The sequence below is a fragment of the Erythrolamprus reginae genome, chromosome Z (genome assembly GCF_031021105.1).
Source record: "Erythrolamprus reginae isolate rEryReg1 chromosome Z, rEryReg1.hap1, whole genome shotgun sequence".
NCBI classification, from domain to species: Eukaryota; Metazoa; Chordata; class Lepidosauria; order Squamata; family Dipsadidae; genus Erythrolamprus; species Erythrolamprus reginae.
Genome location: NC_091963.1, coordinates 97034903 through 97046217, shown reverse-complemented (window position 1 = coordinate 97046217; position 11315 = coordinate 97034903). Strand labels below are relative to the sequence as shown.

The following is an 11315-nucleotide window of genomic DNA, read 5'->3' as shown; positions in this document are numbered from 1 at the left end:
TGGGAATGGGGGAGAGCATTTTTACCCTTCCTGGCTCCAGGGAAGTCTTTGGACCCTGGGGAGGGCGAAACATGAGCCTATTGAGCCCACCAGAAGGTGGGAAACAGTCTGTTTCCAGTCTCCAGGGGCCTCCGGAGAGTGGAGAAAGCTGTTTTCACCCTCTCCAGACATTGAATTATGGGTGTGGGCACTCACACAGGTGAGATACCACGCATGCACATTCTTTCGGCACCCAAGGAAAAAAAGATTCTTCATCACGGCTCTATACCATTTCTGACAAATGGTAGTTCAATCTTTTCTTGAAAGCTTTCAGAGATGAAATCCCTACATCTGAAAACAAGCTAGTCCGTTGATTGATTGTTCTTTGTCAGAATTTTTTCCCTTATTTCTGAATCTCTCCTTGACCATTTTCCAGTCATTCTTCCTTGTCTGGCCTTCATGTGCTGTGAAAAATAGCTTGACCGCTTCTGCTCTGTGGCAGCCCCTCAAATATTGCAACACTGCTATTGTCTCCCCTGGTCCTTTTCTTCACTAGATTAGCCATGCCGAGTATTTGCAACCATTCCATCATATGTTTTAACTGCCAGACCCCTAATCACCTGTGATTAGAAGGTGCTGCTGTGGCCTAGAGGTGGAGTTCTTACCTCCTAATCAGGAGGTTGTGAGTTCAATCCTAGGTAGAGGCAGATGTAGGAACTCCTGCTTGGGCAGGGAATTGGACTAGATTACCTGCAGGGTCCCTTCCAACTCTGTAAATCTGTTAAATCTTTGTTGTTCTTCTCTGCACTTTGTCTAGAGTCACAACATCTTTTTTATAGTGTGGTAACCAAAACTGGATGCAGTAACCGAGGTGTGATCGTATTAAAGCTTTGTAGAGTGGTATTAGTACCTTGATCTTGATTGTATCCCTCTGCTATTACAATTTAGGATTGCATTGGCTTTTTTGACTGCCACCGTACACTGTTGGCTCATATTTAATTGGTTGTCCACTAAGACTTCAAGATCCCTCTTACCCTTTCTGCTAATAAGTCTGGTTTTACCCACTATATATGTGTACTTTTGGTTTTCCTTGCTTAAGTGTAAGACTTTATTTCTCTATGTTGAATTTCATTTTGTTACATAGGGCGCATTGTGTTCACCTCTGTCAAGATACATCTGGATCTAGGGCGGGGGTGTCAAATTCAAGGCCCAGGGGCCGGATCTGGCCTACAGGATACTAAATCTGGCCTAAGAGGGCACCTTGGAAACAGTAGATGACTGGCCTATAGTGCTGAGTTTGACACCCCTGATCTAGGGTGTTGGCTATTCCTGCCAGCTTAGTATTATCAACAAATTTGTTAAGTTCCCCTTCTATTCCCCCATCTAATATCTAACCGTAATGATACTGGGGGGAAATAGTATTAGCCTTGTCAAAGCTTTACAGCCATTTTATATGTAGTGTAAACACATTGTTTGATGTTTTAAAAATAAAGGTATTTACCTTGACTTGCCTTTTAGCATTTCATTTTCTACAATTATCTTGCTTTCTTCAATAGAGAAAATGAAAAGTAGAAAATATTACCCTTAAATCGGTGTAAGGAGATTGCAGTCCACCAGTTCTGATGCAACACAATTCAGTAGTTAAAGTTAATTGGGAATAGATTAAGCCTAAGAGTAATTCACAAGTACGGTAATTCACCCTTCTCCATTATTCCTGATTGTCTACGGATCCCAAACTTTTCTTATTCTAGTAGTTCTTTATACAGTACACTAATTCTGCTTCTCTGGTCTTATTGGTTCTCTGTTATTACTATGCTTCTTTCTTCTGTCTCTTCGCCTCCCACTTCTTTCCTTTGTTCTTCTAAACTCTCTGTCTCCATTCTCTCTCTACTATTCGAGTCTTCCTCCATCACTAGTTAATCATACATTTCCTGCGATTTTGCAACATCATCCACTTTGATTTTTTTTTTACCTTGCCATGACATTAATATTCCTTCTGGAATAACATATCTGAATAATACATTTTTTTTCTATTCAATATTGCTGCAAGAAATCTATAATCCTTCCTTTGTTCTCTAATCCAGTGTTTCCCAACCTTGGCACCTTGAAGAGATCTGGACTTCAACTCCCAGAATTCCCCAGCCAGCTTCAAGTTACCAAGGTTGGGAAACACTGCTCTAATCCCCCTGGAGATCTGTTTCAATGTTATAATTTATCTTTCCTTATAGATCATGGATTCGTCTCTTGTTATTTTATAAATAATATCTCAAAAGTTCTTTCATGCAAACCTTAATATGCACTTCATGAAAGAGATGCTACTGCTAATTTTCTAATTCTGTAAATTTCATCCTTCTCATTAATAATCACTGTCTTTTCTTTCTGAAGTATATCTGCAATCAATTCCGACATTATTTCCCCTAGTTCTTCATCTTTCATCTCTATTACATTTTGGAACCTCAAGTTCAAGGAGGTTTGATCCAATTCAAGATGGATCAATGAATTCTCTAAATCTTTATTTATTTCCATCATTTTTTGATCTATTCAATCTAATTTCTTATCAGTTTGTTCAGTTTTCTATTCCACTGCTTGTATTTTCTGTTCATTTCATCGTATAACCTCTTGGATTGAGCCTATTTTATTATTCAGGTTCTATATGTCAGTCCCCAAATCTTCATGTCCTTTTGTCATCATCTCAGGGAGTTTCACTATAGTTTCCTGTATCATTTGGAGAGTTGATTGCATTGTTTAAAGGGTCAAATTCACACATATTTTCTCCATAGGTAGCATCTTCTCTATCATTTTCTGGGATCCCAGTGAAGCTACTGCCCCCATCTGGATAGGTATCACTATATAGGACAGTCAGTTTAACATTTAGTTTGGCAACTCCATTATTTAGAACTTTTACTCTCCAAAACTTCCAATATTCTTAGGTTTAGGTTTATTGGTTTAGGTTTATTGGATTTATATGCCGCCCCTCTCCGCAAACTCGGGGCGGCTCACAACAATAATAAAAAACAGTACAGTACACAATACCAAATCCAATGCCCACCCATCCAGTTCCAATTTAAATTAATAATCTCATAAAAAACAGTATATATAAAAAACAGGCACACAGTCAATCAATCAACAAAACAACATGGGCAAGGGGGAGGTGTTTTAGTTCCCCCATGCCTGACGGCAAAGGTGGGTCTTAAGGCGTTTATGAAAGGCAGGGAGGGTGGGGGCAATCCTAATCTCAGGGGGGAGCTGGTTCCAGAGGGTCGGGGCCCCCACAGAGAAGGCTCTTCCCCTGGGTCCCGCCAGACGACATTGTTTAGTCGACGGGACCCGGAGAAGGCCAACTCTGTAGGACCTAACCGGTCGCTGGGATTCGTGCGGCAGGAGGCGGTCCCGAAGATATTCTGGTCCGGTGCCATGAAGGGCTTTATAGGTCATAACCATACTGTCATCTTTACAATCCCCTTCACTTCTATCCGGTTTTCTGCTTAATCACTCAGGTTCTGCTTTCTCGATTCTCTCTCTCCTCCCTGACTTCCACTGTCTTATTCTAGCATTTTGCATTCATTCCTATTCTCCAAGTTGCCCAAACACAGTCTTTTTCTCCTAGCACAAGTCATCTCAATCTTACAGCTTTTTCCAATCCAAGTTCCGTGAAGTTTCAATTCTCCTAAACCTTTCCAAACTTTTTGCCTTTCACTTTTGTGTTCTTCCCAGTTTCCCATCCTTTTTCTGATTGAAGCCGTCTGTTTTTATTATTCTATTTATTTTTCTGCAATGGGGATTTTGTCTTCCTCCTATGTTCTTGCTTTCTACTACTTTTACTCTCATGTTTAATGTCTTTTAGCCTTGTTATCCTCTTGGCTAAGTTATTTTTGACTGGATCATAGCTCTTCTCTTTCAATTGCTGCTCATTTTCTTGCTGGAGCTTCATTCTTTTTGCCCAATATCATTCAAATGACTTAGTTTAATAGTCCCAGTCACTCACTGCCCATATAGAAGTCCTCACCAATAAAAATGAGCACAATTTGTAACTCACTTTTTTACTCCCCACATTGATGTGGTTGTCACAGCCTCAGGTCTGCCATGTCAAAATGAAATGACAGATTGCATTTGTGTCAGGTTAAAGAGGTATTCCCACATTCCAGTGGGCAGTTGCTTTCCACTTCGCTGTCCTCCAGGCTTCCCCTCCATTTTGCACAGTCCATCAAATTTAGTGCACCTACAAAGGGTCCCTTGAGAGGAAACTTTTCTCTCTCTTTGCCTCCACATCACCACCGGAAGTCTACATTATTCTTTTTGATTACTATCACCAACATGCATAAAGCAATTGTTAAAGCCTATTCAGACAATTCATTCTTATATATTGTATCATTGATATTTGAAAGCATTAGAAAATTCAGCATGTTTACATTAAGAAGAATTGTGGAAGGAAAAAAAATTCAAGACAAATAGGAAAATTTATGCATATTTTTTCATAGAAATAAAAGGAAAATTTAAGTGTCTTATTTCTCAGCAGTTCTGGTTCCCGTAGAATATAACATCTTCATCATATACATAACATCAATGTAGTCTTGAGTAGAAAATGACATTAAAAAAAATGTTTGCAACAGTTACAAACTCTGCTCCACAAAATACTAACATATCTAGAAAAGATTCATTAAAAATAATTTCTCAGATAAATGAAATCATAGATAAATCACCATAGTTTTTACAGAAAATGATGTCTTATAAAGACCAATAGAGTTTTATCTCCTGGCAAATTTCTGAAGGCAAAAGCTTGTCAGCTAATACAGTTGCCTCTATAATTTAGTGGATAATGTAAACAAACAATTGATTTCAACAGCAAAGGACAATTGTCTTTTACAGATTTACAGATATTTGAAGTACTTCACTATATGTAGCATTCGGTTGAGGTGTGGATTGTAATTTGAAAATAATTAAAGAATTAAACTGAAAGACAAGTCAAGATTTAATTCAAAGACCAGAACACTACTTTGACACAGAAGAAACATATCTCTGGCTTCAAAAAGTACATTTTCATTCTGTTCTGTAAACATTGTTTGTTTGGAATTGTTGGAAAAAACTGCATACCATCACTGCAACAGGAATCAATGTCATTGATAAATGTTACATTTTTATGAAAAACTCTATTACATAAACACTTTCAAATTAAGGAAGTTGTGTATTAAAGCAAGAGGGCTGAGTCATAAGCAATTACTTTTTAGTGTATATGTATATAAACAGACAGAATGGCTGGCACGCCTATCTTTGGGACACTGAGAACAAAACACAAAAATATTTTAATAGACATTTAATTAGAAACTCATTATTAAGTCATTGGAAAGAAATTAAATGAAAATATTATTTCAAGATACCAAACTGGCTGTCAGCAATGGAGGCATTAATATATCCCAATACGGTCGATATAACTAAGACAATTAAATATAAGAAAATTTTGGATCCATCTGGTAAATTAAAAAGTAGAGAAGAGTTGGCAAAGCAAAACATTATTATACATTGGTGGATTTATTTACAAATCCAAATGAGATACAAAAAAGATTCTAAGGAGCTGGTATAGACACCCTAATGGAACAATTTGACAAACTGTTTACAGGCCCAGTGGGGAAAATGATATCAAATATATATAAATATATGATTGGGCATGATAAACAGGAGGAAATTGTTAAAGGATCAATGATCACCTGGGCAAAAAATATTGGCCACAATATACCCCTGGTGCACTGAGAGCAAATTTGAAACAGAAATATCAAATTAACTAAGCCATAGGAAAATCAGTACAAAATGTTTTATTGGTGGCATTTGGCCCCGAACAGATTGGCTAAAATATATCCAAATTGCAATCAGGCCTGCTGGAAGTGCAAAAAAGAGAAGGGCACCTATTTTCATGCATGGCGGACATGTCCTGAAACAAGGAAATATTGGAGGAATCTCCATAACTGGTTACAGGAAATAACAGGAACTAATATTGAATTTACCCTGGAACTATTTTTGCTCGGAATTATAAAGAAAACATATTCAAAAAGTATTAAATATTTGCTGCTACACATCGTGACAGTGGCAAGAATTACATACAGTATGCACAAAAATGGAATGACCCAAGAATACCAGAAGATAAAGAAATAATTAAGAAAATATATGACTCTGCAGAAATGGATCAGATAACCATGCATGGAGAGAATGTGTGCAGAGGATATTATTTATCTCATGAACATGGAAAACAGTGAGGTCCTTTAGCTTGTGATTTAACATTTAACTGTCATCTTGGGAACAGATGTAAGGCCTCACTAAAACTTCAGTGAAGAAAAAAAGATCACACAGATGTATAAGTATTAAATCATTCAAAGCAAAGCTTACTTTGTGGGAGGAAACAGCTGATTGTTGGTTTTTTGACTTACTATATTTCCCAACTGTCAATTCTGTAAGTAAAGTTGAACCCAAATGTTTCAAAGAGTTTGACAAATATCATAAAACTCATAAAAACTCTTTGTTTTTGTTTGAGCCACTGGAAAATAACACTATTACAGAGCATGTAGAAATGCACAAAGCATGGGGAACAAACTGGATGAACTTGAATTATTAATACATGAAATTAGATATGATACAATTGGAATTAAACAAACTTGTGGGATGAAATCCATGACTGGAACATACTATTAGGATACAAGGTGTTCGGGAAAAACCAGACCCCATAAAAGATGAAATGGAGTTGTACTAGTTTTAAGAACAAACTTCCAGCAGATCTGGTTGGTAAATCCACAGCAACTGAATTTAAACATGCTTGGCATAAACATATATCCATCCTAAGATAAAATAAAGGAAATAGTATAAGGACAGACTAGATGGACCATGAGGTCTTTTTCTGCCGTCAGTCTTCTAGACGGAATTGAGACTGCAGGAACCTTGGGAGAGAGTGACCATGTCGTACTAGAATTCAAAATAACGCAAACGCAGGCAATAGGACATAATGATATCAGATATTTTAACAAACCCAGAGAGAACTTGGGAAAGATTCTTTGGATGAAAATCCTAAAGAGGAAAACAACTCAAGTAGCTTGAGAAACTGAAAAATATTATTATAAAAGCCCAATCCAGCACAATACCACTGAAAAAAAATAACAAGAAATCCAAGAAGAAACCAGTATGTTTGCATCTTTGTGCAAAGATCTTTTTGGCAAATTGAAAGACAAAAAAGATAAAGACAAATTATGAAAAGAGGGACACACAACTAAGGCAGAATTTCAATCAAGTTTTTAAAAAGAAGCTGTCAGGGCTGCCGTTAAGCAATTTGCTTACCATAGAAGAGGGGGGAGAGGGGGTGTGGAAACTGCAGCAGAATGAGTGAGAGGGTTGCCATGAGGAACCGAAATCAAGCCTCATACCATCCTGAAAGAAACACTGACTACTTCAAGGTCAAGAAAGGAATGCCAGTTGTGAAGACAGGGACTGTCCCCAAAACTATTTGTTAGCACCCTATTGGACACTTCTTAATAAACAGAGGGTGCAAGCAAGGAGATATGTCAAAGTTAATCCTATACTGTGGGCAAGAAAACCTCTGATTCAACTTCACTTTGGCTATAACCACTTGGCTTTAGTAAAGTATACCTTTGGCTAACCATGCGCCTTTATTTTCTGAGAAAAGTTAGAAAACTTTTCTGTTGCTCAGTTGATGGAAGCTGAATCCTGTTTTCTTCCTTCACTGTGTCTGTCTGGACTGCCATTTAAAAAAATGTTTTCGATCTAGAATCTCAGGTTCGCTTGAAGTAAGCCATACTGTTGTTGCTGCTGGTGCTGCTGGCAGTAGTTTGTGGGAAGGAGATGTCTTTTTAGAAATGATGAGAGACCTTTAAGCAGTGATGGGCTCCTACGGGTACGGTCAGGTACGCAGTACCGGTAGCAAAACTTTGGGTTTTTTTTCTTTTTCCCCCTTCTGGGCTCTGGATATGTTTTTCCTATTGCAGTAAATGAGATTGAATGTGTATAATTTTAGAAGAGCTGTGCGTGTAGCAAAAATGGAGTGGGTAGCGAAAACTCCAGAGCACCCAATCTGCACTGAAAGATGTTGAAACAAAATGCATAAGCCACACCCACAGTGTGGTAGTAAAAATTTTGGTAGCCCATCACTGCCTTTAAGTTATGGGCTTTCAATCACTTGCTAGACATCCAATTCTATCAAGCAAAGGGCTTATATTACATGCAGATCAAACTTGCTTGGTTGTAACAATTTTCACCTTTTCCAGGGTTTTCGGTGAAACCTGTGTTTCAAAATGAGGACTGTCTTTTCTTCCTCTTTCCAGTGATGATACCATTCCTCTTCTGATTTGATTGCTCTGTTATCAGAAGGTTGGAGAAGGTAGTTTTTAAGATTAAAATATATATATGAGCAAGTTAGAATAAATCAAAACAGAAAATAGAAAAGGTATAAGGGGATTAAAGGAAAATGGAAGCAATCTTCCTAAGACCGTTCATTAGGGGAGGTATTTCCTCATCACCACCTTCCCTCTGCGAATGCCAATTAAAGCCCCAGTTATGACAGATTTCTCTAGATACATTTAAAGCTACTTATTTATTTCAGTTAATCCAGTAATTTATCAAATCACTTACTGTATTAATGTACTTTATAATTCATAATTCAGCTTAATTCAAGCCAGAATGCCTAATTACCTGTAGTAAAAAAATATGAGATAAAAGGCATCCTTGATGGTTCAAAAACATTTTTACAATAGTCAACATATAACAACATTGTAAACCAAGTAATAGGAAAAAGAAATTTGCATCTGGCAAAAACTTGTTCTAAAATTGGAACTATACCATTTACCAGCCTTTTCCACATCCAATGAAACTATTATCAATTCTAGTTTTTTTAATGAATAACTACATTATCTGTTGAGAGCATACTATGGATGACTCTACATTATAAAAGGAAATGGAGAATAGACCACTGGAGATGGTATCATTTACAATGCATGAACTTGAGATGGTCAAAATCCTTCCAGGAGCTTCTATTCCTAGCAAAATCATTCACACTATTTATAGCCAACTTATACTGACAGAAAATATGTTCTAATTAATTGGAAAATATACATTTAAGTCACTTTAAATGAAATGCAAGGAAGAAACAAAGGTAGCTGGATTATATACAATGTTCCCTCGATTTTCACGGGGGATGTGTTCTGAGACCGTCCGCAAAAGTCAAATTTCCGCGAAGTAGAGATGCGGAAGTAAATACACTATTTTTGGCTATAAACAGTATCACGAGCCATCCCTTAACACTTTAAACCCATAAATTACCATTTCCCATTCCCTTAGCAACCATTTAGATTATTACTCACCATGTTTATTTATTAAAGTTTATTTAAAAAAATATTTATTAAAGGCGGATGAAAGTTTGGCGATGATATATGACGTCATCGGATGGGGAAAACCGTGGTATAGGGGGGAAACCGCGAAGTATTTTTTAATTAATATTTTTGAAAAACCGTGGTAGACTTCTCGCGAAGTTTGAACCCGCAAAAATCGAGGGAACACTGTATTTAAATCCAAGAAATCAAAATAGACTGAGCTCAATTATCTTGCTTGTTGCCAAGTATCAAATAGGTACGAGGGGAAGATTTCTTAGAAATGGCAATAATCAGAGAGGCTACTCAACTTTTTTACTTCCTTTTGTTGTTATGGTTTGTATTGCCAATTCTGTAAATGAATTTTTTTTTTACGTGGAAGGCTTTTAAATGATCGTTTCTTTAGCATAACATGAAGTTCAAATCATAGAGGGGAAGATTGCTGTTTATGGTCTCCGTCACAAATGACTGTCTCTTCCATCTTTTGAGAATGTCATCCGTTTTCCTACATATCACTACAGAACATTATTTTCTTATATGCAGGAAATGTTGCAAGTAATTGGAGGGGAAATTACTATTTGTGAAAATAGCTCTATGCATTAAACAGGTTTAAAATAGTAGCTGAATATTCATATGATATGAAAAATTATTTTGGAAAGCAATAGGAAAACCTGTTCAATAGTGATTTTTTTTAAAAAAAATGTTGTTAAATGCTATTTTTAAATTAAGTTTATGCAATGTTGGTGTTATAAAAGTATATTTTATTAATCTTAATCTTATAACACTGTGCCATTCCATGAACAATAGAATCAAAAAGTCAAATCACTAATTAAAAAATAATGGAATGAAAAAAATCTGTAAGGATTTACAGAATGTTCATTTAGTCCTTATACAGCTTTGCTTGCTTGATAAGAGCTCGTGTTGCTACTGCCACTCTGCAGTGATTACTCCAACAAATGAATCTTATTGTAATCTACAAAAAAACAAACCTAAAAACAAATAAACCCCAGCACCGCAAGCAATATGGATATGCATTATTGGATGAGAATATAGTTTAAATCAATGTTTCTCAACGTTGGCAGGTTTAAGAAGTGTGGACTTCAATTCCCAGAATTCCCCAGCCAGCGTACAAAATCCACATATCTTAAGGTTGGCAAAGCTGAAAAATACTGGTTTAAATAATACTCTCAAAAAGGGGGGAAAGCAAAGTTATTCCAGGCTAAATAGTGTGGAAGGAACCTATGAAACTAGAATAAAAGAAATGAAAATCTGATAAAGTCAGAAAGACACAGAGAGAAAAAGGTATCCGGACAATTTTCATATTGTAAACTCATTTTGCTAATCAACTTCAATAGTTCACATGAAATTGTTTGATACCTAAAATATAAGGACTGTAATGAATTTCCAAATCAGATGCTATCAGTTCCAAGCATCTATTGTAGTTTTCATAGAAATTTTTATTGAGGCAATAAAATCAAGCAAAATACATTTAGCAAACATTTTATACTCATTACAGTAACCATGTAACATAATACATTATTTGTTAGCATAATAAGCCCAGTAGAGCTCTACTTATTGCCCATCCCCATTCATGGATTCAAGTGTGCATTGTATATTTTTGTACCAGCAGAAACCTATCAAAACTAAACCTCAGCACATTTGTACTGCAAAGAGAATAAATGTATTTTCAATATGATAATTTAACACAGTATTACTCAACTTCAACAACTTTAAGATGTATGGACATCAACTACAGTAGTACCTCTATCTAAGAATGCCTCTACTTACGAACGTTTCTAGATAACAACCGGGTGTTCAAGATTTTTTTGCCTCTACTCAAGAACCATTTTCCACTTACAAACCCGAGCCTCCAAAAGTGTAACTAGAAAAGGCAGAGAGAAGCCTCCGTGGGGCCTCTCTAGGAATCTCCTGGGAGGAAACAGGGCCGGAAAAGGCAGGGAGAAGCCTCCATGGGACCTC

The 11315-nt window shown here is 36.6% G+C and overlaps 1 protein-coding gene across 1 annotated transcript in view; it reads left to right on the top strand.

Annotated features, from left to right (window-relative positions):
* Window positions 1-11315, top strand: part of IMMT (inner membrane mitochondrial protein) — a 348633-nt gene that overhangs the window by 169724 nt on the left and 167594 nt on the right. The gene's annotated exons all lie outside the window — the stretch shown is intronic.